The 24,804-nt window shown below is 33.1% G+C and overlaps 1 protein-coding gene and 1 long non-coding RNA gene across 2 annotated transcripts in view; one reads left to right on the top strand and one right to left on the bottom strand.

The window, feature by feature from the left end:
* Positions 1-24,804, top strand: part of LOC133192081 (uncharacterized) — a 506,856-nt gene that overhangs the window by 87,678 nt on the left and 394,374 nt on the right. The window lies entirely within an intron of this gene.
* On the bottom strand, positions 13,504-15,431 carry LOC133192662 (uncharacterized). Its single transcript, XR_009721852.1, has 3 exons — positions 15,324-15,431; positions 14,879-15,057; positions 13,504-13,691 (listed from the first exon to the last, which is right to left on the bottom strand). It is a non-coding gene; the product is annotated as an uncharacterized LOC133192662 (long non-coding RNA).

Raw genomic sequence — 24,804 nt, 5'->3', positions numbered from 1 at the left:
TTGGTAGATTATAGTTTTAAAAATGTTTTCATAATAATATCTGTTCGTATGTGATAAAAAATCAGTAAATAACGACAATAAGAACTTATGTGTTCAATTCAGATGGCGTACACAAATAAAAAACCGGAATGCTAATTTATATGTAAATTTCAGTCAAGTTTTTAACAATTACAATATATATTGTCCCATTTGCATATATATCCCTTTTATTCTGCATATTTACTTCTCAAACGTATCATTTTCTCTGTAATTGATCTGACTTCAAACGTCAATTTTGAAAGTAAATATGTCCTTTTTTGCAAATAAAATCAAAAATCTGACAAATACGATATCTTCCAAAGTCTTTTATTTAGCATTTCTGAGTACTATCATAATTGCCATACTTTCCAAAACTTTGCACACACAGTTTTTGTAGACCCATCATTTTTGCCGAAAAATCGCCATTTTTTTGTGTGTGTGCGCATGTGCAGACTCTTTTTTGGGAGTCTTTTTCAGTCTCAATTTCTTACTTTCAGAAACGCTGTTTTTGGAGTTTGTCTAGACTGGATACCACAAAATAATATTTAAAAAATTGCGAGGAGGACATATATTATAGAACTAGAGTGCACTAGCTAAAAGAGATAATTCAACAAATTTAAGATCATGATTAAATCTTTAAGTTATTATTTGAACCTGGGGTGGGGAAGTCTCAACTAACAGAGCAGATGGAACCCATGTTACTTGTCAAATATTCAGGTTCTCTACATGAAAGTATAATTTTAATTGCAAGCACTGACTGTATTAAAGATGTTTCCTAAAATTTTTAACGACAGTACAAATGCACGCGGAAAAAATTACGAGGTGGGATTTTTTTTAAAAAAAACCTTTGTGAATTAAATTTTTTTTTTAAAAGTACCTGCATAGGTAGAGTAACCACTGCATGAACCCCCCCCCCCCCCCATTTCAGATGTTGACAACAAAGGAGAACTATAAAAATAAAGGAAAACATAAACATTTATGATCTAATTTTTACATTAAGATGTAAAAAAATAATAATAAAATAAAAATAAATAAATGAATAATGAAATGTGAAAACAAATAATTCATGTGACTCTTTCATTTAGAATTTAACTAGTAAGTAGACTGTAGTGAATTTTGTTGATGAAATACTTTCTTTAGAATAATTACTCAAGCTTTTTAGCACCTTCTCAGCTAAAGAACAATGACCTCAGTAAATCTCAGCATCGACAGCACATCAACAGTATTTATCAGTATTTATCAGACTCAACAGTAAAGACGACAGTAATTATCAGTATTTATCAGAAAACTAAAATTATCAGTAACAGCAGTAAGAATAACAGTAAATATCAGTATTTATCAGCAAGAACAGCACAGTATCAGTAATGATCAAACATTATCAGTAAAATTTGGGATTCTCAGCACTTTTTTCGTCCAGTAGTGAAACTATCGTAAATTTACGTCTTGATTGTGATATCATATAATCCTTTACATACATAATTAATGCTTTATTCTGTCATATAAATAATTTATATGATGTTTTATTTTATTCTATATTTTTGATACAAAATATAATTTAAAATATTTGCATCTCAAATACAAATCAGCAGCAGCAAGGAATCTGTTTTTCTAAAATATTAAGATGAAATCTACCTTAGTCAAATTAGAAATTATGGTCAAAATATAAAAGAAATATTTTTATTTAGAAACAGGTATTATAGAAAATACCATAACTCTATGAGAATTATTTTTGTAAGGCAGTTTTCACATCTCTTGCAGAGAAATTATTTACTATGCACTCCCCTTTGGGTCTTTGGGATCACAGCCATGGAGACAAGATAGGTTAATCTTCTTTTTTCTTAATCTTGGAATTATTTTTTTTTCTACCAAGATTTTATCAGTGATTTTGATGAATGTTTTGTTTAATATAATTTCAGATGTTTCCATACATTGCTGGAATTTTGATACTGATCATAAGCTGATTTTTCTAAGCTTCCAAGTTAACATGGATGTTGCCATTCTCGTGTTTTCCTAATAAATCTATGAAATTTTTACACTATATATATTTTCTTTTTTCTGCATAAATGCTTAAAGACAGAAAATAAAAATAGCAGAATCAGAAAGAGCAGAACTTTTTCAGTCAGAGTACCAAGTTTTATCAAAAATCGGCCAAGGAATGAATAAATTAGATGGAAATAACTAATTATTTTGGTATGCCAGGTCCATCAGCAAGCACCTTGACCCCTATCATTTATATAGCAAAAAATTCTAGAAAATGACCAAAATTTCATGACTTTAAAGTGCCATATCTCTTGTTCTAATTAAGATATTTTTATGAAATAAAAAAATTATACAAGTTTTAATAAGCTCTTTCCAATGACATAGAATTTGTATACAGTTTCCAAACAAAAAAAAAATTAGTTAGGTTTGCTAGACTAGATTCAAGTTTGTTCAAACCATGACCCCTGAAGATAAGGTGGGGGGGTGGGGATCAAAGTTTTACATAGGAATACATACGAAAAATCAGCAACAACCATTTGTGTCATATTAATTTAAAAGCATCAGTTCAAATCATAGCCCCCCCCCCCCCCCCCCACCACCACTTTTATATTTAAGGTCTTCTGACTTCCTTTGGAAGACCTTATTGTTTTCCGTCTGTTTTCTGTTATTATTATTACAGTACAAGTCGTTTTTTATCATACCGGTTTTATATCATACTTCTTTTTTTATCATAGATATTTGAAACACAAAACCATTTCTTGATAATTCATTGTAAATCTGTTATTATCATACGTAAAAGTGTAGACTTTGCTTACTATAATAGAAAATTATCGTCCGTAATATTTTTTTCACACCTTGGGACAATCAACAAAACAAAAGATAACACCTATCTACACCTGTGGTTCATGCACTGTCCCTTGTCTATACACAACAGCTTGATTGGGGAGATTAGTCACACTTCAGTGCACTTACCTGAGTGATTGATACGAAGTTTGTTTATTTTACAAAGTAGATTACATAACAACACAAAACCATTCGCAATCTTATTTTCTTCTTTTGTTAAAATCCTGAATTGTACATTGATAATAAATGTGTTTTACCAAATGTGTTGAAACTAAACTTTGTGTCAATTAACCCAGTGACCTATGTACTAACGTTCGTATATATTGGTCCCTGATTAACCCAAGCTTTCTTACGCTTGTTGCCTGATCAATGTTCATAATTAATTACATTTATAAAACTGCCCCATTAATTAAGAAGTGATTTTTTTTTATGTCTACTTTAGTTGAATAAAAGAAATGAATAAAAAAATGAAATATTGGTAGTTTGAATTTATCATATATTTAAAAATGAAAGTAGATCAAAATGAAAATAAACAAGATGGATGCCAAGAGATCTAGAAGACAGGTCAAAGTTCTTTTAGTTCTAGAGAGTTTGAAGAGTATTAAGCTTTATTTAAGTGAATTTATTTATTACAAAAAGTTAAAACAGTAAGTAAATATTGAGAAATGATTTTCAAAAAACCTACAAAAAATTGAAATTACATGTAACATAACATGTATAATATAAATACATCCAATAATTTATACAAACGTCATTTCATGTCAGACCTCTGACATGAATTTCAGCCGACTATGGTTATTATAAAAGTCGCTTATTATAAAGTTTTGGCCTCACAAATAAACTATGATAATAAACGAATTGTACTGTATTATTAGCTCACCTGAGCCGAAGGCTCAAGTGAGCTTTTCTGATGGAAATTTGTCCATTGTCTGTCGTCTTTGGCGTTGTTGTTGTCGTTGTTGTCTTTGCCGTTGTTGTCGTAAACTTTTCACATTTTCATCATTTTCTCTAGAACTACTGGGCCAATTTCAACCAAACTTAGCACAAAGTATCCTTGGGGTAAGGGGATTCAAATTTGTTCAAATGAAGGGCCACACCCTCTTTCAAGGGGAGATAATAAAGAATTAGTGAAAAATTAATAGCATCTTTTTAAAATCTTCTTCTCAAGAACCACAGGGCCAGGAAAGATGAAACTCATGTGGAAGCATCCTCAGGTAGTGTAGATTCAATTTTGTTCAAATCATGACCCCTGGGGGTAGGGCGGGGCCAGAATGAAGATTCAATTTTTTACAAAGAAATATATAAGAAAAACCTTTAAAAATCTTTTTCTCCAGAAAAGCAAAGCCATGATGAGTCATATTTATATGGAAACATCCTCAGGTACTGTAGATTCAAGTTTGTTCAAATCATGGCCCCCGGGGGTAGGGTGGGGCCACATTGGAGGATCAAAGTTTTACGTAGAAATATTAAGGTAAAATCTTTAAAAATCTTCTTCTCAGGAACAGCAGAGCCATGATGAGTCATATTTATATGGAAGCATCCTCAGGTAGTGTCGATTCAATTTTGTTCAAATCATGACCCCCGGGGGTAGGGCGGGGCCAGAATGGAGAATGGTGTAGTTGATAGTGTCCCCAACTGAAAATGTATGGCTGTGCCTCCCCCTCCCCCTAACTGAAATTGCTACCTACGCCTCTGGGATCTATAATAAATTTATGCAATGACCGAGTCACGAAAAATCAATCTTTTTTTAAATAAATTTTTATCAAGGAGATTGAAAAAAAAATGGAAACTGCTATTGAATTTATTTTTTATACTATATATACAAGGACTAATATAATTGGCATTGTAATTTAGTCACTTAACTACTTTCTTGTTTAAATGGCAGCAGTAATTGGTCGAACTGTCCCACGTATTTAATGAGTGAGGGTGGGAATCCCGAAACCCCCCTCCCCTAATAAACCCTGTCTTTTTTTTCCTTTTCTTTTCTTTTTTTCTTTTTCTTTTTTGTAAATGTAATAGATTTTTTTTTTTGCTTCTTATTTTATATCAATGCTCGAATTCCCCCCTTTATGAATTTACACTACTACATGTATAAACATGCTTACTAATCTTGGTTGCCCTCTCTCCCTTGGGCCTGTTACATTTAAGCAGAGTAACTCAAAATAGAAAGAGATAGCAAGTAGCCTTCCTTTGACATTTTTTTTTCATGTGTTGGCTATGTCACATCATGCATGCAATACTGAAATTACTTAAAACCTTAAAGAGTTGTCCCTGCCTTGGTAGAACGTTATTCGTTTATACAATATAGGACATTTTTCTTATAGAGGCCTATCACAAAAATTACACCCGATCTGTAAAATCAATCTATTGTTTATTTGATTTGTCAACTCGAATTTTCTAGGTTCAGTACTTCGTAACATAATTTATGTTAAGAGGTCTCGGATCAGTAAAGGTTTTCACTGATAAATATCATAGGCGTCGGAACCAAGGGGGGGGGGCTTAGCCCCCCTCCCACTTTTTTTGCAAAGATAGACATGATATAGGCATTGAAAATTGGGGCTTACCTTTTTTCATTGGTTTAACCCCCACTTTCAATTAGCCACCCCACTTTCAATTGCTTCCGACGCCTATGAATATTAATTAATCTTTTGTCTTAAAATGCCACTGGCGATTTCTGAAACGCATGTTGGGTATCATGGGTATGGGTTATAATTATAATACATGTAGTTATGATAGACTCTATTAACCATTTGTACATGCTGTCGATGCAGACTTCACGACATTTATGTTTTGTAAGGTGGCAAAACAATCATTATAAATACGTCTTGGTAGTTGCATCCGATGTAATTTGTTTAATATTCTAGGCTATTCCGACACGGCCACTCGGGAGAAAATAAAGATGAAGCCTACATGTTTCTCAGGTGATCTCCCTTTGATTACATAGTGACCATGGTGACGAGGAGCCAGGAGTTGGAAAACAAATTCAAAGCATAAATAAATAGGCTGTCAGAGGAAAAGAGTACACATTATTTTTTTTAAACATTTCAGCATAATGATGAGTTGAATATAGATCAGCTACTTGAAGGAAAAGTCTTGGTTCAGGACTGAGGCATGTAGTACACAAAATGTCGACATTATTGCATCTACATGCAGTCATGCTTAGCGAGAGTTTTTCGTACTTTTTTGCACCACAACACAAAATAACTTATAATAAATATAACAATCGCATTTTGAAACTTTTTAATATTTACAAAAACAATATAGACTAGACCTTTTTTGTCGTTCAACAAAAACGGAGGGCTTTTCGGCGCTTTAAATCTCAAGGACCTTAAAGAGCGATAACTCTAAAAATATGAAAAACATAAAAAAATAATAATCAGACCGGATCGAGTTTTAAGAAGCTTATAAAAATGGAAACCTAAAGAGTATGTAATTCTCACTAGAGCTCTGCAAAGGGGGATAACTCTTACATTGTTATTTTTGAAATTACTAAAAGTTACTATATTTCAGGTCTCTAAAACACCTATAAGGGGTCAAAAAATGACCCCACAGACCATAATTTTTAAATTGTGCCTTTTATGCTGAACTCAGGATCGAAAACTGTTCAAAAATACATTGAGAAATAAAAAGTTACATTGGAAAATCAATTTTCAATATTAGCCCCTTGAAATCCCTTATTTTTCAGAATTTTATTTTTCAGATCCTAATGGGGTTGAAACAATATTAAAGTCATTGCATCACTCAATTTTCACAAGAATATCTTGTTTAGTTTATGAGATATCGTGACATGTGTATTTTTCCATTTAACATGGGAACTCCCATAGACAAATACAGAGATTAATAAAACCGGAAGTACTTGTCATATGCATACCAAACTTGAAACCTAAATAGTATGTAAGCCTACCTACAGATGTGCAAAGGGAGATAACTCTTACTTCATTATTTTTAAAATGAATAAAAATTACATTATTTCAGTCCTCTGTAACTCCTATAAGGGTTCAGAAAGTGACCCCACGGACCATAATTTTCAAATTGTACTCTTTATGCCTAATTCAAAACCGAAATCAGTTTGCATGCTTCCATTTGAGATAATGGAACATTTTCAATTAACATAGAAACTCCCATAGACAATTTTAGGAGACTATTAAAACCGGAAGTACTTTTCAGATGCTTTCCAAAATGGAAACTAAAAGAATATGTAAGTCTCTTAACAGTTGTGCAAAGGGAGATAACTCTTACATGATCATTTCTGAAATTGCTAAATTTCACTATTTTTCAATTCTCTAAAACTCCTATAAGGGGTCAAAAAGTGACCCCACGGACCATAATTTTTAAGTTGCACTGTTCATGCTAAATTCAAAACCGAAATCAGTTTGAAGATTGGTTAACAAATGAGAAAGTTACAGGGAAATAACTGTTTTTTGTACTGGCCCCTAAAACCCTTTAAGTTAAACCCTTTGAAGAATCAATTCCTAAAATTTGAATGAATTTCCATATAAAATAAGAATTTTGTAAGCTCCTAAAGAAATCTGAGTTTTCTACTTGTAAATACCGGAAGTGATGTTTCCCGAAGAACAAAACCTTACATACGCGAGACATTTAGGAATGCAATCTGATGGTTCTAATATAAAATACATGTATCCAAGGGTTCTGCTTAAATCCATGACGAAAAAGTGTTAGGTATAATAATAATAATAATAATAATAAAAGATGAAAACAATAGGGCTTTTTGCCTGAAAGCGAAAAGCCCTAATAATAATAATAAAAATAAAACAAGACGAAAACAACAGGGCTTTTCGCCAAAAGTCAAAAAGCCCTAAATATTTTTCTTTTTAGGTCACCTGAGTCACTCAGATGACCTATTGCTATCCGTTCTCGTCCGTCGGCGTGCATTGTGCGTTGTGCGTTAACATTTGAACATTTTTAGCTTCTTCTCTGAAACCACTTAACCAATTTCAAACAAATTTGGCATATAGCATCTATGGGTGAAGGGGGACAAAAATTGTGAATTTCATTGTCCCTGCCCCCCTGGGGCCTGAGGGGTGGGGCTAAAACCACCAAAAATAATGCAATCTTTAAAAATCTTCTTCTTTACTCCTGGACATCAAGCAGTCAAACTGTTGGCATCATTGTAATAAGCATTGAGCCCTCTACCAAAATTGTGAAATTCATGGCCCCAGGGTGGGGCTATATAGATCATATAGTGAAAGTGCATTATTTCTTTGAAAATCTTCTTCTCTGCTCCTGGGTATTAAATAAGGTAACTAAGTACATAGTTATGATGAGCAAGAGTGCCTCTTCCAAAATTGCAAGAGTGCCTCTTCCAAAATTGTGAAATTCATGGCCCCGGGGTTAGGGGTTCTGGTGTAAGGGCGGGGCTCTATTGATTATATAGTGAAAATGCATTAATTCTTTGAAAATCTTCTTCTCTGCTCCTGGGTATTAAATAAAGTAACTAAGTACATAGTTATGATGAGCAAGAGTGCCTCTATCGAAATTGTGAAATTCATGGCCCCAGGGTCAGGGGTTCTGGTGTTAGGGCGGGGCTCTATAGATTATATAGTGAAAAAGCATTAATTCTTTGAAAATCTTCTTCTCTGCTCCTGGGTATTAAGTAAAGTAATTAAGTACATAGTTATGATGAGCAAGAGTGCCTCTTCCAAAATTGTGAATTTCATGGCCCCAGGGTCAGGGGTTCTGGTGTTAGGGCGGGGCTCTATCAACTATCTAGTGAAAATGCATTAATTCTTTGAAAATCTTCTCTGCTCCTGGGTATTAAATTAAGTAACTAAGTACATAGTTATGATGAGCAAGAGAGTCTCTTCCCACATTGTGAATTTCATGGCCCCAGGGTCAGGGGTTCTGGTGTTAGGTATGGGGCTCTATCGACTATATAGTGAAAATGCATTAATTTTTGAAAATCTTCTTCTCTGCTCCTGGGTATTATTTAAACAAACTAAGTGCATGGTTATGATGCATAAGGATGCCTTTTCAAAAATTATGAATTTCATGGCCCCAGGGTCAGGGGTTCTGGTGTTAGGGTGGGGCTCTATTGATTATATAGTGAAAATGCAATGATTCTTTGAAAATCTTCTTCTCTGCTACTGGAGATTATTTAAACAAACTAAGTGCATGGTTATGATGCATAAGGATGCCTTTTTAAAAATTGTGAATTTCATGGCCCCAGGGTCAGGGGTTCCGGTGTTAGGGCGGGGCTCTATTGATTATATAGTGAAAATGCATTGATTCTATGAAAATCTTCTTCTTTGCTACTGGAGATTATTTAAACAAACTAAGTGCATGATTATGATAGGCAAGGATGGCTCTTCCAAAATTTTTAAATACATGGCCTCAGTTTTTGGGGTTCTTGAGGAGGGGGGGAGGGGGGCTCTATTGATTATATAGTGAAAATGCATGAATTCTATTAATTAATCATTAACTAATCCTGTCTGTTCCTTAGTGTTGAGTTGATAAATAAATTGCTTAGCTATGATGAAGATGGGAGCTTTGAACAGAATTTTTAAATCTTGTGGTCCTAGGGTCAGGGGTTCTGACATAACGAGGAAGGGGGGGGGGGGCTTTTGATAATATAGTGGAAAAGTGTTAATTCTTTGAAGTCCATAGTTATGATGATGAGGGTAACTCTTCCAAATTTGTAAATTTCTTGACCTTTGGTCTTGGGTTCTGGTGTTAGGGTAAGGCTTTGTTGAATCTGTAGTGAAAATACATTGTACCTGTGAAATTCTTCTCTGCTTCTGGGCATATCGAAAGCAAACTGAGTAAAAGTTTAAATGATATAAGTAAGTGTATTTCTACCAGATTTTTGAACATCTGGACAATTTGTCTAAGCATTCTGGTCCTCAACAGGGCTCTATTAATTTATATTCTACTGAGAGAAGTTATTCCCCTTTTCCATTCACCTTTGATAATTAATCACTGTAAATAATGTATTTGAAAGATTAATAGAATAAGATAATTATGCAAGAATGTTTATCATATAATTCAAAAAGTACTTTCTTAGTTTTAATAATCAGGCAGACCTGTAAGTAATAGATAAATAAAAATGAGACAAAAATAACTTATCTTATTAAAAGTTCTTCAAAGACCATAAGAGAGGTCAATGCTAGAGGTCTTAATATGGGTTTAAAAATAGTACAGAAAGCACTAATAGTTTGTTAATAGTCTGCATGGTGATAATATTAAGTGGGGGACAGATTAGAACTTAAGGTATGAGTTGATACTGAATACTAGACTAATTATTTTGTTGATCCTGATCTTCCTACTTCTCTTGCTTTAGGGCAACAAAGCTTCATCTGTCAGTGTATTTAACTTCTAAATTGTTGTATTATACTCAGGTGACCGTTAAGGACCTTGGGCCTCTTGTCTATTAATGTAGGGTAATCCCAGCTATTTTCACTGTGTGAGTCGGTGCTAAGATACTTGAATCGAACGAAAAGTATTAATTTCGATGTGGCAACACCCCTCGAACAAAATAAAAATATACTTTATTTATTCATATTTTAATCCTCTTTTCAATGGTATGAATTTTATTTTGTTCGAAGGGTGTGGCCACAGCAAAAATTTGAACAAAAGACGAAAAAATGCTTTATTTTGATAAAAACTAGCAAAGTGCACTTGTTTAGACGTTTTCTGTACAAATATTACGTCATCAAATAAAAAAAATTGGCATATACTATTTACGTTTGATACCCAAGGATAATATTTCTATTGTTAATTTTCTTCTTCCCCTCACTTTAATTTTCCTGAAAAAATAGGCCGATTTAGCCCCTTCATGGATTTAGCTCTTTCAGTGAGAAAGATTTATATGGTTTTCATTTGCATAAATTGTATTAAATTATTTTTAAAATGCAGAATTGAATTTAAAAGACAATAAAAAGATATTAAAATCTTCAGATATAGAATTAAGCAATTAATTTCTTTAAAAGTATAGATTTATTATGGAGAAAAAGTGACGTCTATCCAAAAATGCAGCATTTTCAACTGCAATTTTTTGTAAAAATGGATGTGGTCGCACTTTTGTAAGGTCATTTATTCTCTTTAATATAAGAAATCAAGTTATATTTGTTCTTTCTGTGAAGTTTTGCATACATACTCGGATGCGGCCATATCGAAATATAGACGAAGAGGTGGAAAACGTCCAAATTAAGGAAATTCCGGAATGTAAGACCGGTTTTGAACGTTATATAAATGAGAGGGTGCTTGAGTTGAGAAAAATTGTTACCAATTTCACTCACAGGGAAACCCCAATGGTAACTTAATACATTTGATAAAATGTAAACCTGCGTTTAATTTTTGCAGATTTTACAGGGCCGATTATTGGGCTTACTGTACCCAGTTCTTTAAGGTCATGAATTTCCTTAACTTAAAAAAGATCCCTATTGAACATAGGCCTTTAGATCACTTTAATTGGGAAAGCTTGGGTCTCTGACCAATTTACACTGAAGAGGAGACAAAACAAATTTTCCTTAGCTAGTTTTGAGTAAAGAAGTATATGTCAATTTTTAATTGATTTCAGCATTTCTTAGGAAGTATTTGGAATTTTAGTGAGATTTTGGTTAAATGAAGTGGATAATTATGCAGCACAGCTAGGAAAAGGTAATGGGGATATGTTGACCAACATTTCTTGACAGCTGTACAGTTAGCTAGTGACCCATTATTAAAAAATACTATGTGTGAAAGAAAGTGCAATTCCGGTGTGGGGGGCTCACACTGTGTATTGAAACTGTTCGCTATCGTGGAGAACCAATTCGAGACAGAATATATAGTCTTTTCATTTTGAGGTCCCATTATAGTCATTTTTCCATTTTTTATACGCTCGTCTTAAGACGGGACGTATTATGTTGTAGCGTTCATGTCCATCCGTCCGTTAGCTTTTTCGTGTCCGGCTCATAACTTTAATACTATTAGGCCTAGAATTGTCAAACTTTGTCAGCTGATACATCTTGGGTAGAAGGTGTGTCGCGCATTAAAAGTAGGTCGCTCTGACCTTTAATTAAGGAGGTTCGGTCCTGAGCTTTTGAGCAGATTTTGGTCTGGAGCTTTATTTCTAAAATTCTGCATTATTTTTAAGTTCTAACATTAAATCTGGATTCTACAATGCAAATTATACTATATCCAATGAAAAAAACGCGATTTAATTCCATTCAAATAGGATTAAGCCAGGAACTACATTTTGTGGCGGAAGATTTTTAGAAGAAAATGATCATTTTTTCCTTTTTGAAATATATACAGTACTGTTAAGTTTAGATTCCTATTTTTCCATGCTGGTTGCACACAGAGCTATTTTGTGCATTGAAATGTTTAATGCTGGTTCTAAAATATTAATTAAATCAGTTTTTGTGAATTCTATCATCATATTGTGACAAATATAAAAAATATATTCTGAAACTCCAGGAACAAAAATGAGCCAATTTTATCACAAAATTAACAGTTTTTTAGTAATATCTAAAAAATAACATAATAGACCTCCACTTTTGATTTTCTTTTCTGAATATATAAGATAACTCTGATCAATCTACTTAGATTCAGCAAAAGTTTAAGACTTTAAAATATTTTTCTTGCTTGTTAAATTTTTAATGCCCGAAAAATGACATTTTGTGAGTGCAGAAAGGTCAAATAATTGATTATGCGAAGCAATTTGAAAATTTTTCTTTGTCACAATTTTAATGTGTCTTTTTTAAGAGAGAATAATAGCATACTTTGTCCCATGATTTATTGGTATAAAAAATATTGGAGGGAAAACGTCGAAGATGTTATTTTTGATTAAGACACAAATTCAGTGCAAAAAGGTCATTTTAAATGTACTGTAGCGCCAAAAGAAGCATATTGACCCCCATATTTTGTTTTGATTTTTAATTAAGCTATGTGTGTACAAGCTAAAAATATACTTGACAAAAAAAGTTTAAGACTTTAAATATCAGGATCCAACGTCGTTAAGATGCTATGGGCAAATATGGAAAATCCTGTCCGGCTCATAACTCGAAAACGATTAGACCTAGAATCATCAAACTTGGCCAATATATGCATCTTAGGTAGAAGGTGTGTCGCAACCTATTTTAAGGTCACTGTGACCTTTAATTTAAGTGAAATTTAAAAAAAAATTATTTCTTTTAACTTTTAAATTACACAATCCCAAAAGATGTAAGAGTATTGCAGTATCCTTATTAAAAAATGTTAAATCAAGAAAATACTTATTTTTTTCATTATATACTTTACAGCAATCTGTAACAAATGTAATGTTATAACAGAAATTCCACCTCTCCCATGGGTGTAATTATCAAGCACTGGTCAAGAAGAAATTTGATAACAGAAAATAGCATGTCAAATTAGAGAGAAATTAGTGAGTTTAGTGTAAGGAGATAACTGGTAGAGCATCTCTGATCAAGCAGGTGTTATCTGCATCCATACCTGTCAACATGGCCAAAAATTTTGGGGGGAGAAAACGCGTGACGACCTTTTACAAATACAAAAAGTCAAGCATTTCACTGTATTATAAAACAAAAATAAACAACTTACAAGATAAAACTTTTTTTATTAATATTATTATTATAATTTATTCATAAAATTTACTTTTTATTCATACATTGTTTAGAAACTTGTACAATGTGATTTTTGAAATTATAAAAATACATATTCTTCAATGTATATTCTGCCTGGCCATAAGAGTGTCATTTGAATAATATTCATGGCAAATGTCAAAGTTTAACTTGGCAATTAGAAAAATTAATAAGGTTCTGCAGACAGTCTGAGTTTCCAGCTTTTAATAGATGGATGAATGGATTTTTCTCACTAAGTCTAAGGAGCAAGAGTTGTGTCCTGGATTTAAGGATCTGAGATTGAAATAATTGTCAAAACTTAATGCTTATATTCTTTAAAATAATGTGTAATCTAGTATAAATGAAATACATGGATTCTCAGACCCTGTGTTTTTTTTTAATCTCATAACATATATCAGAATTTTTATGCCCCGCCATGAATATGGCCGGGGCATATAGTGTTTGTCATGTCCGTCTTCCGTCCTTCTGTCCTTCCGTCCTTCTGTCCTTCCGTCTGTCCTTTCGTCACACTTTGCGTTTAGCTCTGTTCAAAGCTCAGTTTCAAAGATACCATTCAAGATATTTTTATCAAACTTCATATGCTGATAGATATTGATGAGAGCTATGCAACTGCATCAACATTTTTTGACCTTGACCTTTCCTTTGACCTTGACCTCACTTTTCTTAAATTAGTGTTTAGCTCAGTTTTAAAGATACCATTCAAGGTAGTGTAATCAAACTTCATATGTTGATGCATACTGATGTAAGCTATTCAACTGCATCAACATTTTTTGACCTTGACCTTTCTTTTGACCTTGACCTCACTTTTCTTAAATTAGTGTTTAGCTCAGTTTTAAAGATACCATTCAAGGTAGTGTAATCAAACTTCATATGTTGATGCATACTGATGTAAGCTATTCAACTGCATCAACATTTTTTGACCTTGACCTTTCCTTTGACCTTGACCTCACTTTTCTTAAATCAGTGTCAAACTTCATATGCTGATACATACTGATGAGAACTATTCAACTGCATCAATATTTTTTGACCTTGACCTTTCTTTTGACCTTGACCTCACTTTTCTTAAATTAGTGTTTAGCTCAGTTTTAAAGAAACCATTCACAATATTTTTATCAAACTTCATATGCTAATACATACTGATGTAACCTTTTCAACTGCATCAACATTTTTTGACCTTGACCTTTCCTTTGACCTTGACCTCACTTTTCTTAAATTAGTGTCAAACTTCATATGCTGATACATACTGATGTAAGCTATTCAACTGCATCAATATTTTTTCACCTAGACCTTTCCTTTGACCTTGACCTCACTTTTCTCAATTTGTGTTGAAATGTTGCATTACTAATATACCCTCGGCGGGGCATTCATGTCCTATGGACATATTTCTAGTTAAATCTAATGCTTTATTGTAGTAATGTTCTAATATGCTAATTCTATATTTTAATTTAGAAATTTATTACCCTGTTTAGCTATGTAAATTCAAAGAAGTCTTCTAAAGGCACTGTCATGCTGCTCTGTAGTTTCAGGGGCTTTTATATGCTGATGTTGATGCAGGATTTACTAAGATTTTGAATCTCAAAATCTGAGGGGAACTCTTCAGACTCTTCATTATTAGCTTCCATGAAATTGTTCCCCTCTCCTCGTTAAATTAATAATAGAGTACTGTAGTTATATCTCTCCTGATCACTGTATTGTTTATGGAGGAATTGTAATGTCTTGGGTACTTGTAAACTTATTTGCAGCAAAGTATCAAGTACATGTATCCATATCGTTATTTACCGTCATTTTTTGCAAAATTTTTACATCTGGCATATCTGTCTTTGATAATATACACTTTTAATGAGAATAAGGAGCAATTACAACTGCAATTACATCTGGTAGCACAGTTGACACCTTGTTGATTACCTGTTATCAGTGGCAATAAACAGATTAGCTACCGATAAACAGTGCATGACCTCCATTTTTGTGTTGACATGTCGGTATTTTACGAACCCAAGTAGGTAAAAAATCCGGATTTTTTTCGAAATCGGTATAAACGTCAGTCTAAAAAAAATTCGGTAGACAATCGGTAGGGATGGTTAAAAATCGGTAGACTCCCGAAAAATTCGGGAGAGTTGACAGGTATGTGCATCTCTTTGGAATTGGGCAAAGGAATCAGCCTCTTTATTGAATAGTTTTGTTGGCTAGTCTCACTTTCAAGATAAATTTGATGTAAAGTAATTAAAACTAATTTGATATTGTATAATATAATTAAAACAAATTATATACATGTATAATATTTTTTTTAATTTTAAATTTTATACATTGTATTTTAACAACAAATTTCAGAGTGTCATGTCTCACTAAGATGACAAATTTATAGTCTAAAGAATAAACATAATTTGTTTTGATGTTTTATTAGGCTGTAGTATTGTTAATCAATCATAAAATATACAATAAACAAAGCTGCAGATGAGCATTTGTTAAGCTCTAACAAAAACCAGTGGAGAAATATGATGTATTATTTGTTATAATTAATACCTACACCACAGGAGATATATGTACATCAAACATTATAAGGAATGGAAAAATCATCGAAATCTTTGTATCAAGGTTAACATGATTTTCTTGCACTTTAAACTGTTTATGATAATTGAACAATATTTGACGGGCGTATCATGCTGTGGCAGGGCACTTTATTTTTGTGTGAAATGCTTTTCATAAAGCATCTGAACAAAAGGTAACCTGGGTATACATCTGTTCATGAATATTTCTTAAAATTTGATGTACAGTCACACCTGCCATTACAGCCACCTAAAACCAGTGGCCACTTCTTATCAACAGCCATTTTGAACCCTGCCTATTCAATTTTTACGATATTTTAACTCTTTTAAAAGGTCACTTGTCTAATGTTGTCAGTTGCCAGTGTTTTGAAATCTGTCTTGTTCTGACAACATATGACTTCATATCTGATGTGAGTATATTTGTTACACTTAAAACAGGATCTAGTATGGACAAAGCCATGTAGCAACTGCTAATGATAAAATGCCACTTAATGATACAAATATCATTAAGCATTGTAATTGCAACACTTAATGCCATAAATTATGTTGCATTAATAGTTGATATTCTCAACCATTAATGCTAAATCGCCGCTTAATGATAGAATTATATTAAGCGTCACAAATGCAGAGCAACACTGACACTAAATGAAAGAAGCAAATATCTACATAATCTATGGTTAATGATAAACTAGTGTATCATTAAGCATTGCAATCGAACCCTTTAATGATATAAAATTTAGAAATGGCTGCCAATGTCGAAGAGAAACACACATCCATCTTTCCTTCCATTACTTGCCAAAACATTCATATATGCCCTTGTGCTATAGAATATTGTAATTATTGGAGTTTTCCCATGTTTTCTAATCAAGCAACTTCTTAAAGCTTTGAATATCCAAATTTACATCTGCCATGCAGGGTCTTAAATGAAGTGTTTTCATGCAAGGAATTGTTTATTGATATAGAAAAAAATATAAAGTAAATAAATGTCATTGCAATAAGAACTCTTACTTGTGCTTATTTTTGCAAACTACAAAGCACACAGAAAGAAATGTTCAGATATTTCTGTGTTTCTTTTCTTTACTTGCATTTATGCTTCTTTAAAAACATTGAATCAGAAGTAATTGATAAAAAAGTAAAAAATGGGATAGGTCATTTAAAAATCTTCTTCTCAAGAACAACTGGGCCAGAAAAGATGAAACTTATGTAAAAGCTTCCTGACATAGGGTAGATTAAAGTTTATTCTAATCATGAACCCCGGGTTAGGGTAAAACCACTTTGAGTGAAGAAAGTTTTACATGGAAAAACATAGGAAAAATCTTAAGAAATTTTCTTTTTATGTGGAATTCTACTACAGTTATTGCTGAGATCAAAGAAATGCTGCGGACATTATTCTCCAATTAATCACAAATGTCATCAAAAAATTATCAGATCAGAAACACATATCAAACCTGTAGAGTTGAAATGAATATTTTTAGATTCTAATAAATATAAAGATCATATTGATATGTCGTCTTCCACAATCTAAACAGTGTGTATTGCTTAAAGCAGCTGACAAATTTTATAGCTAAATAGGGCTGTTCCACGGACCTCCCCACAACATTTACATTCAGTGATTTTACTGATAAAACAATAAAACAGACGAGTGTTTTAGTTATTTCACATTCATAAAAACTAATCAATATATATGTTACAGACAAATTAATAAATGATTAAAGGATATTTTTAATCTAATGAAAGCTGAAAACGAATGCAATCCTTTGCAATCGATACACAAGTAAACAAATTGAACCTCTGGTGTTAAAGAGAACAGTCTAATCGCGACATGGTGACGTAATTTGTTTCTCTATAAAGGAAATGATCAGTCATATTTTAGAGCTATGAGTAGAGTAGAAATAAAGTTCTTGCATCCTGAATGTTGCAGGATAACCTCCGAGGTCGAGAAATGTTGTTTAAGATATAAAAGCCTTGGCTTTTATATTTCAAACAACATTTCTCGACCTCGGAGGTTATCCTGCAACATTCACAAAAGTGTGAGCTTTATTTCTTAAATAGAAAATAAGAAGTCTAAACATTCAGTGAAAATACAAGTTATCGATAAATGATGACTTGAAGTGGGCTTAATTTATTTCTATAAACTAGAAGATAGTAACCCACGAGACAAAGGCGCAAGTTGCCATTGTACTTAGCATTACAAGTAATTTCTTGTATGCGATGTGATGCAACTAAAATTTCTCCACCCTTGTGGATTGATTGAGTCAATCAGATTAAATAAGAAAGTTATTTTAAAGATAAAACATAAAAAAATATTTTCATGCTACTAATTTAAAGCATTTTAGGTGTTTTAAGGGTCACAGAGATAAAAAATGTCATTTATACATTCTGTTTCAAAATACTGTTTGTCTGATGCATGGTGAATATTGTCTGATCCATGGTGAATTCTGGCTCTTTCCAAAAAATTAGTTTTTTAATGATGTTTTCTCAATAAATAGCATTTAATAGTGTCACAAATTCATATGTATTTTGATCACAGGCTACATGTTAAACTTCATTTTAGTTATTAGCTCTTCTGAGTCAAAGGCTCAAAGAGGTAATGCTATAGCCATTTGCGTAAACTTTTTTGAAAATGGGCCATATCTTAAGAACCCCCTAGTCAATTTTTAGGTCACTTGAGTTTACTCAGGTGTTGAACTCTAATGATTACGTAGTGAAAATGCATTAATTCTTTGATAATCCTCTGTTCTCTTTCTGGGTATTAAGTTAGCTTACTAAATGTAAAGTTGTGATAAGCAAGTGTGCCTCTTTTGAAATTGTGAATTTCATGGCCTCTGGTTTCAAACATGAACAGGTTGGGGGGAAACGTAAATTTCGCTATAATAGTGGTATATCACTATTATAGTGAGATTCCGCTATATTTTCAGCCGTAGTTACTCTCGATTTCATAAATAACATATTTGCTGATTAAAGCGCAACTTATGATGGGTATAAAAATGGACAATAATTTGAATCCTTGCATGTTATGAATTTTATTTAATTTTCTGCCGATGCGTTTTATAATATGAATACACTTTTTAAAGTGGAAGTTACATTTTTAACATAGCAACCAGTGATTGCAGTAGTATTGAACAAAGACTGACTCTTAACCCTTGTAGTGCCGGGGGTGCTATAGATAACAGCATCTCTGAGTGCCGAGCTGATAAAGAGCTCCAGCTGCTGACTGTGCCAGGCTGATTTATAAATTTCTCTCTAATTGCATATGCTGCAGATTATCTTAATTATCACCATTTTATAATAACTTTTTCTGATAACAATCTACACAACTTTTTTTCAGAAAAAACAAAAGAAGAAAATTGTGAAGAAATTTTTTTAATATTTCAACTCAGTAAAAAACTACAAAAGCTTTAAACTAAAATTTTACATTTAAAATGTTAAAAAAGGGAAATTATTGGTATTTTAATGTCATTATTTATTTCATAGTAGATTTTTGCGATTACTATATTGTAAGAGTCCTTCATGTTACTACTGGCTATACTTTCACAGCTTGAAACATAAAATTATGATTGCTACAAGTCCTTTTTTGACATCTGTTTATTGGACATGGAAAACCGATTGTGGCTCTCTGTTTCTTTCTTGTGAAGTATTGAATATATCTGCCGTATAGTAATTTTTTTTAACCAAAACATCTTCAATAAAGTAATCAGAAATAATAAACTTTAAATGTCAATCAGTTTGTGATCATTTGACACAGTTGTATCGATTTTTTCACCTTTGAAACTGGTGACGCTCATCGACGTTTTTTAAATCCATGTGTATTATTCATGTCCATGGAATCAAACCATCAGAATTCTTCATCGGAATCTTAATTTAGATATATTTCACAAAATAAATCTTTTATTTTCTGCAGCTATTGCTGTAAAAGTGTATTTCCATCGAGCGTCTTCACAGCGACCTCCATCTTGTTTTCAAACTTTCCCCAAAGCACGTGATCAACAAGTTTCATTTTCTAAGAATACATGTAGGAATTTCCCATCAAGAGCCAATCGTATCATTAAACAACTGGAAAATCTATCTATTTTTAGTAAACAACATTGAAATAAATGGATTCCCTTTATTTCATTGGTTAAAATACGAAAGAAAACGTCATGTGTGTAAAGTCGATATACTGACGACCGGCACTGAACGGAAAACATGGCGGCTCTCACATTATCGACGACCGGCACTGTGATGGCGTTATCTGGGTCGTCGCTTTATCGACGACCGGCACTACAAGGGTTAATATCTCTCACACATGTGCACAAATTAGTGCTTGTAATAACTTTGAACCCACTTTGGAATAGGTTTGTCGAATTTACAGAAGAAAAGGTGATTTTTGCCTGCATAGTTACTGGTGTGGAAGCCCGTTATGACAAATGAAAAAAAAAGCTCAGCACAAGTTCACTTTAATGGAACCGATTTGTGTCGTCTAAATCGTAAGCAATATATGTCACTTTTACATGTAATCTTAGGTACATTTATAATGTTTCTTCTCTTGATGATGAAACCATGAAATAAAATAATTAATCTTAGCAGGAAAAGGGAAAAAGTTGTAAAAATTACCTGTAGATGTGACGTCTTATAAATTCTGCACAATTTATTGATTGTGTAAATTGCATAAAATTTTCTATTTAACTACGTTATGCACTAAAAAGAGACAATGAAATCCTAATTACCAGAAGTAGATTATTCTGGTATAAATGAACGAAATGCAAGGAGAAACAGATATATGAAGATAATGAAAAAGGCCATTTGAACAATAAAATTTTTCGCAGAGCGAAAAGGTAGGATCAGGTGCTATGGAGGAGTAGGCATCCCCTGTCTATCATGGATTTTGTGAAATTCATTTGTTAATGGTTAGCATGAATTAGTGCATCGTTGTCTGCGCCAAAGCCGCTAAAATATCAAGCCTGCTTTTTTAAGTACACATAAGCCATTATTTACACATTGAATTGTCTACGGTTTTTTCACGATCATGACAAGGAGCACACGGCGGATTTGACCGGTTGGTAGGGGGTGCTCACTCCTCTATGGCACCTGATCCCACCTCTGATGTTTGGAGGTCCGTGTTTGCTCTGCTCCTATTTTGTATTGTATAATGGACTTTTGAGCTTGAATAATGTTCGTTATCTCCATATATTTCACTTGAACTTGTTTTTAGGGGTGCGTGTTTGCTATGTTTAATTTTTCTATTGTTTCAATGGTTTTTTGAGATTGATTACTGTTTGTTATCTTCATATTTCATACAGTAGTTTAAGCTTAAGCAAATTGGAAAAGAAATTGAATCGATTTACTTAATTTTCTGTCTTAGATTGTACGTATTCAAGGAGTAAAAAATTGAGTGAATTACATAATATTTTTCCTTAAAATCTATTTATTTATTTTCTGTACAAAATTAAGTGAAATATATCATTGCATTTTCATCGATTTATTAAATGTATTTTCTGTCTTAAAGTGTATTGAATTGTAAAAAAAAAAACCCACCTAAGTTGAGATGTAATTAACATAATTGTTATAAACACAAATGAACTTTCAACACAAGGCAAGATCAGGGAGGATAGATTATGCGATGTTTACGATACTCATCAAATTGAAGACGAATTTAATTTCATTCTTCAGTGCCATAAATATCTAAATTTAAGGAAAAAATACATAAATAAATATTATTACAAATCTCCAAGTACATTTAAATTACTTCATTTATTCGGTTCACATCGCATATGTACCCTTATAGTTGGCTTAGGGAAATTTATCCATCATGCTCTTATATTACGTTATGATGATCTGTCAGGTTGACCCAATGTCTATTTGTTCAAGGTTAATTTTCAAATGTTTATATATAATACAACAGCATTGCTACATATATTGTAAAAATATTAAATTGTTTTAAAGTATTCTTTCTTCTGCTTTATATTATAGCATATATTATAGTCTTCTATACAAGTGAATGGAACTGTGGGGCTGAGGAACACTTGATCAGGGGTCTCACCCCACTTTTAGACTCTGTGAGAGTCTTACTTATTGTAAAATATGTGTAGGTTATAAGTTATTCTTGTAACTGATGGGCTGTCTGTCCAAAGTTATATTGCTGAATAAACTATATCATTTTTGCAAGTGGAAATATGTGGACTTGTGATTTTTTTTTAAAAAAAAAGTGGGAATAGGTGGAAGACACCTTTAAAACCGAGGCCCTTTGTTGTTCGTATTGTTAATTTTGTTTAACATTCTCAAAAAGAATGTCAAACAATGTGTTTGTAATTACCTGCAGAAATAACATGTTACATCATTGTTCACGATTTATTGCATTTAAACAATAAAAATCGGTTTCATCAGAATAAAGTGAACATGGAATGAGCTTTTTTTCGTTTGTCACAACGGGCCTCCATACCCGTTACCATGCAGGCAAAAATCATCTTTTTTTCTGTAAATTCGACAAACGTATTTCAACGTGGGTTCAAAGTTATTACAAGCACAAATTTGTGCACATGTGTAAGAGATATTAAGAGTCAGTCTTCGTTCAATACTACCGCAATCACTGGTTGCTATGTTAAAAATGTAACTTCCGCTTTAAAAAGTGTGTTCGTATTATTAAACGCATCGGCAGAAAATTAAATAAAATTCATAACATGCAAGGATTCAAATTATTGTTCATTTTTATACCCATCATAAGTTGCGCTTTAATCAGCAAATATGTTATTTGATGAAATCGAGGGTAACTACGGCTGAAAATATAGCGTAATCTCACTATAATAGTGATATACCACTATTATAGCGGAATTTACGTTTCCCCCCAACCTGATGAATCCAATTTAATTGTGGCAAAGTTGTTGCAAGATACTCAGGTGACCTATAAGGCCCATGGGCCTCTTGTTTTTAAATTTGTCCCAGAGTATCCTTGGCCCTTGGCTCTTATTTATCTAAAATTAGGGATGTGACCCTTAAAGAAGGGGAGATAATTAGGGAAATAAAAACAAAAGTACTGGTTGCTAAAAAACTTTCTTAAGAACCACTGGGCAGATTATCACCAAACCAATCTAATTAAAATTAGATGTTCCGAATCCGCTACCGCTTCTCAAACATCTAACAACGTCCCATTCGGGGTCACGTCAGAGCGACCTTTCGATTACCCAATGAAATCGCCGTCATCGATATTTTGGCTTATAGTTCGGATGCGTTTCTTTTTTTACTGCCAAACCTAAACGCCCGAGGGGTTTCGTAGTAAACAAAATATGCATGGTAAAGACCGTGCTATAAATGTATGTGACGTGCGGGAAATATAGTAGTTTGTGCATTTTCGTTTGCGTTATTCAGGTAAGAATGCCAGATTGGCGGACTATACGTTCAATTTATACCAAAATTACTTTAATTCAACGTAAGACAGTCTACTGGGCATCAATAATATAGAGATGCAGCCGTGGAACTAATTTTAGAATTGTATACGGAAGGTTGAATCTGATTGGCCAAAATTTTTATGTTTATTCATAATCGAAAGGTCGCTCTGACGTGACCCCGAATGGGATGTTTTAGATGTTTGAGAAGTGGTAGCGGATTCGGAACATCTAATTTTAATTAGATTGTCACCAAACTTACATATAGGGATGAAAATATGTTTATGATTAAAAATTGTTCAAGGCATCACCCTGGGGCAAAGGGCGTGGTCTCAAGGTCACTTCAATGTTGACCAAAAAATATGTTTTGTTAAAACGTTGATATTTTGCTTACTATAAGGACTAGGATAATCAAATCTTGTCAGTTAATGCATCTTAGGACCTCATATCATGTTGACTCAAAAGTATGTCACATTGACCTATATTTTGAATTTTGCAGGCATGTTTTCAAATTGATTAAGAGGCATATTTTGGACACTTTAAGTCCTATGGTCATCAAACTTTGTCAGTTGATGCATCTTGGGTCCTCGGCGTATGTCAACTGAAAAGTATTTGTAGGTCACCTTGACCTACTTTTTAGCTCACCTGAGCCGAAGGCTCAAGTGAGCTTTTCTGATCAAAATTTGTCCGTTGTCTGTCGTCATTGTCGGAGTCGTTGTTGTCGTAAACTTTTCACATTTTCATCTTCTTCTCCAGAACTACTGGGCCAATTTCAATCAAACTTGGCACAAAGTATCCTTGGGTAAAGGGGATTCAAGTTTGTTCAAATGAAGGGCCACTCCTCCTCAAAGGGGAGATAATTAGGAAATAGCAAAAAATTAATGGCATTATTGAAAAATCTTCTTCTCAAGAACCAATGGGCCAGGAAAGATGAAACTCATTTGGAATTATTGTCAGGGTAGTGTAGATTCAAGTTTGTTCAAATCATAATCCCGGGGGGTAGGGTGGGGCCACAATGGATGATCAAAGTTTTACATAGGAATATATAGGAAAAATCTTCAAAAATCTTCTTCTCAAGAACAGCAAAGCTATGATTGGTCATATTTATATGGAAGCATCCTCGGGTGGTGAAGATTCAAGTTTGTTCAAATCATGACCCCTGGGGGTAGGGTGGGGCCTCAATGGACGATCAAAGTTTTACATAGGAATATAAAGGAAAAATCTTCAAAAATCTTCTTCTCAAGAATAGCAAAGCAATGATTGGTAATATTTATTTGGAAGCATCCTCAGGTGGTGTGGTCCAAGTTTGTTCAAATCATGACCATCAGGGGGTGGGATGGGGCCACAATGGATGACAATTAAAGTTTAACATAGGAGAATATAGGAAAAATCTTCTTCTCAAGAACAGCAAAGCCATGATTGGTCAAATTTATATGGAAGCATCTGCAGGTGGTGTAGATTCAAATTTGTTCCAGTTATGACCCC

This window comes from Saccostrea echinata, unplaced genomic scaffold, assembly GCF_033153115.1.
Source record: "Saccostrea echinata isolate AGI-Se365-2 ecotype Australia unplaced genomic scaffold, CSIRO_AGI_Sech_v1 ptg000025l, whole genome shotgun sequence".
NCBI lineage: Eukaryota > Metazoa > Mollusca > Bivalvia > Ostreida > Ostreidae > Saccostrea > Saccostrea echinata.
Note: the sequence above shows the minus strand (reverse complement) of the source record. Positions and strands in the feature narration are given on the sequence as shown.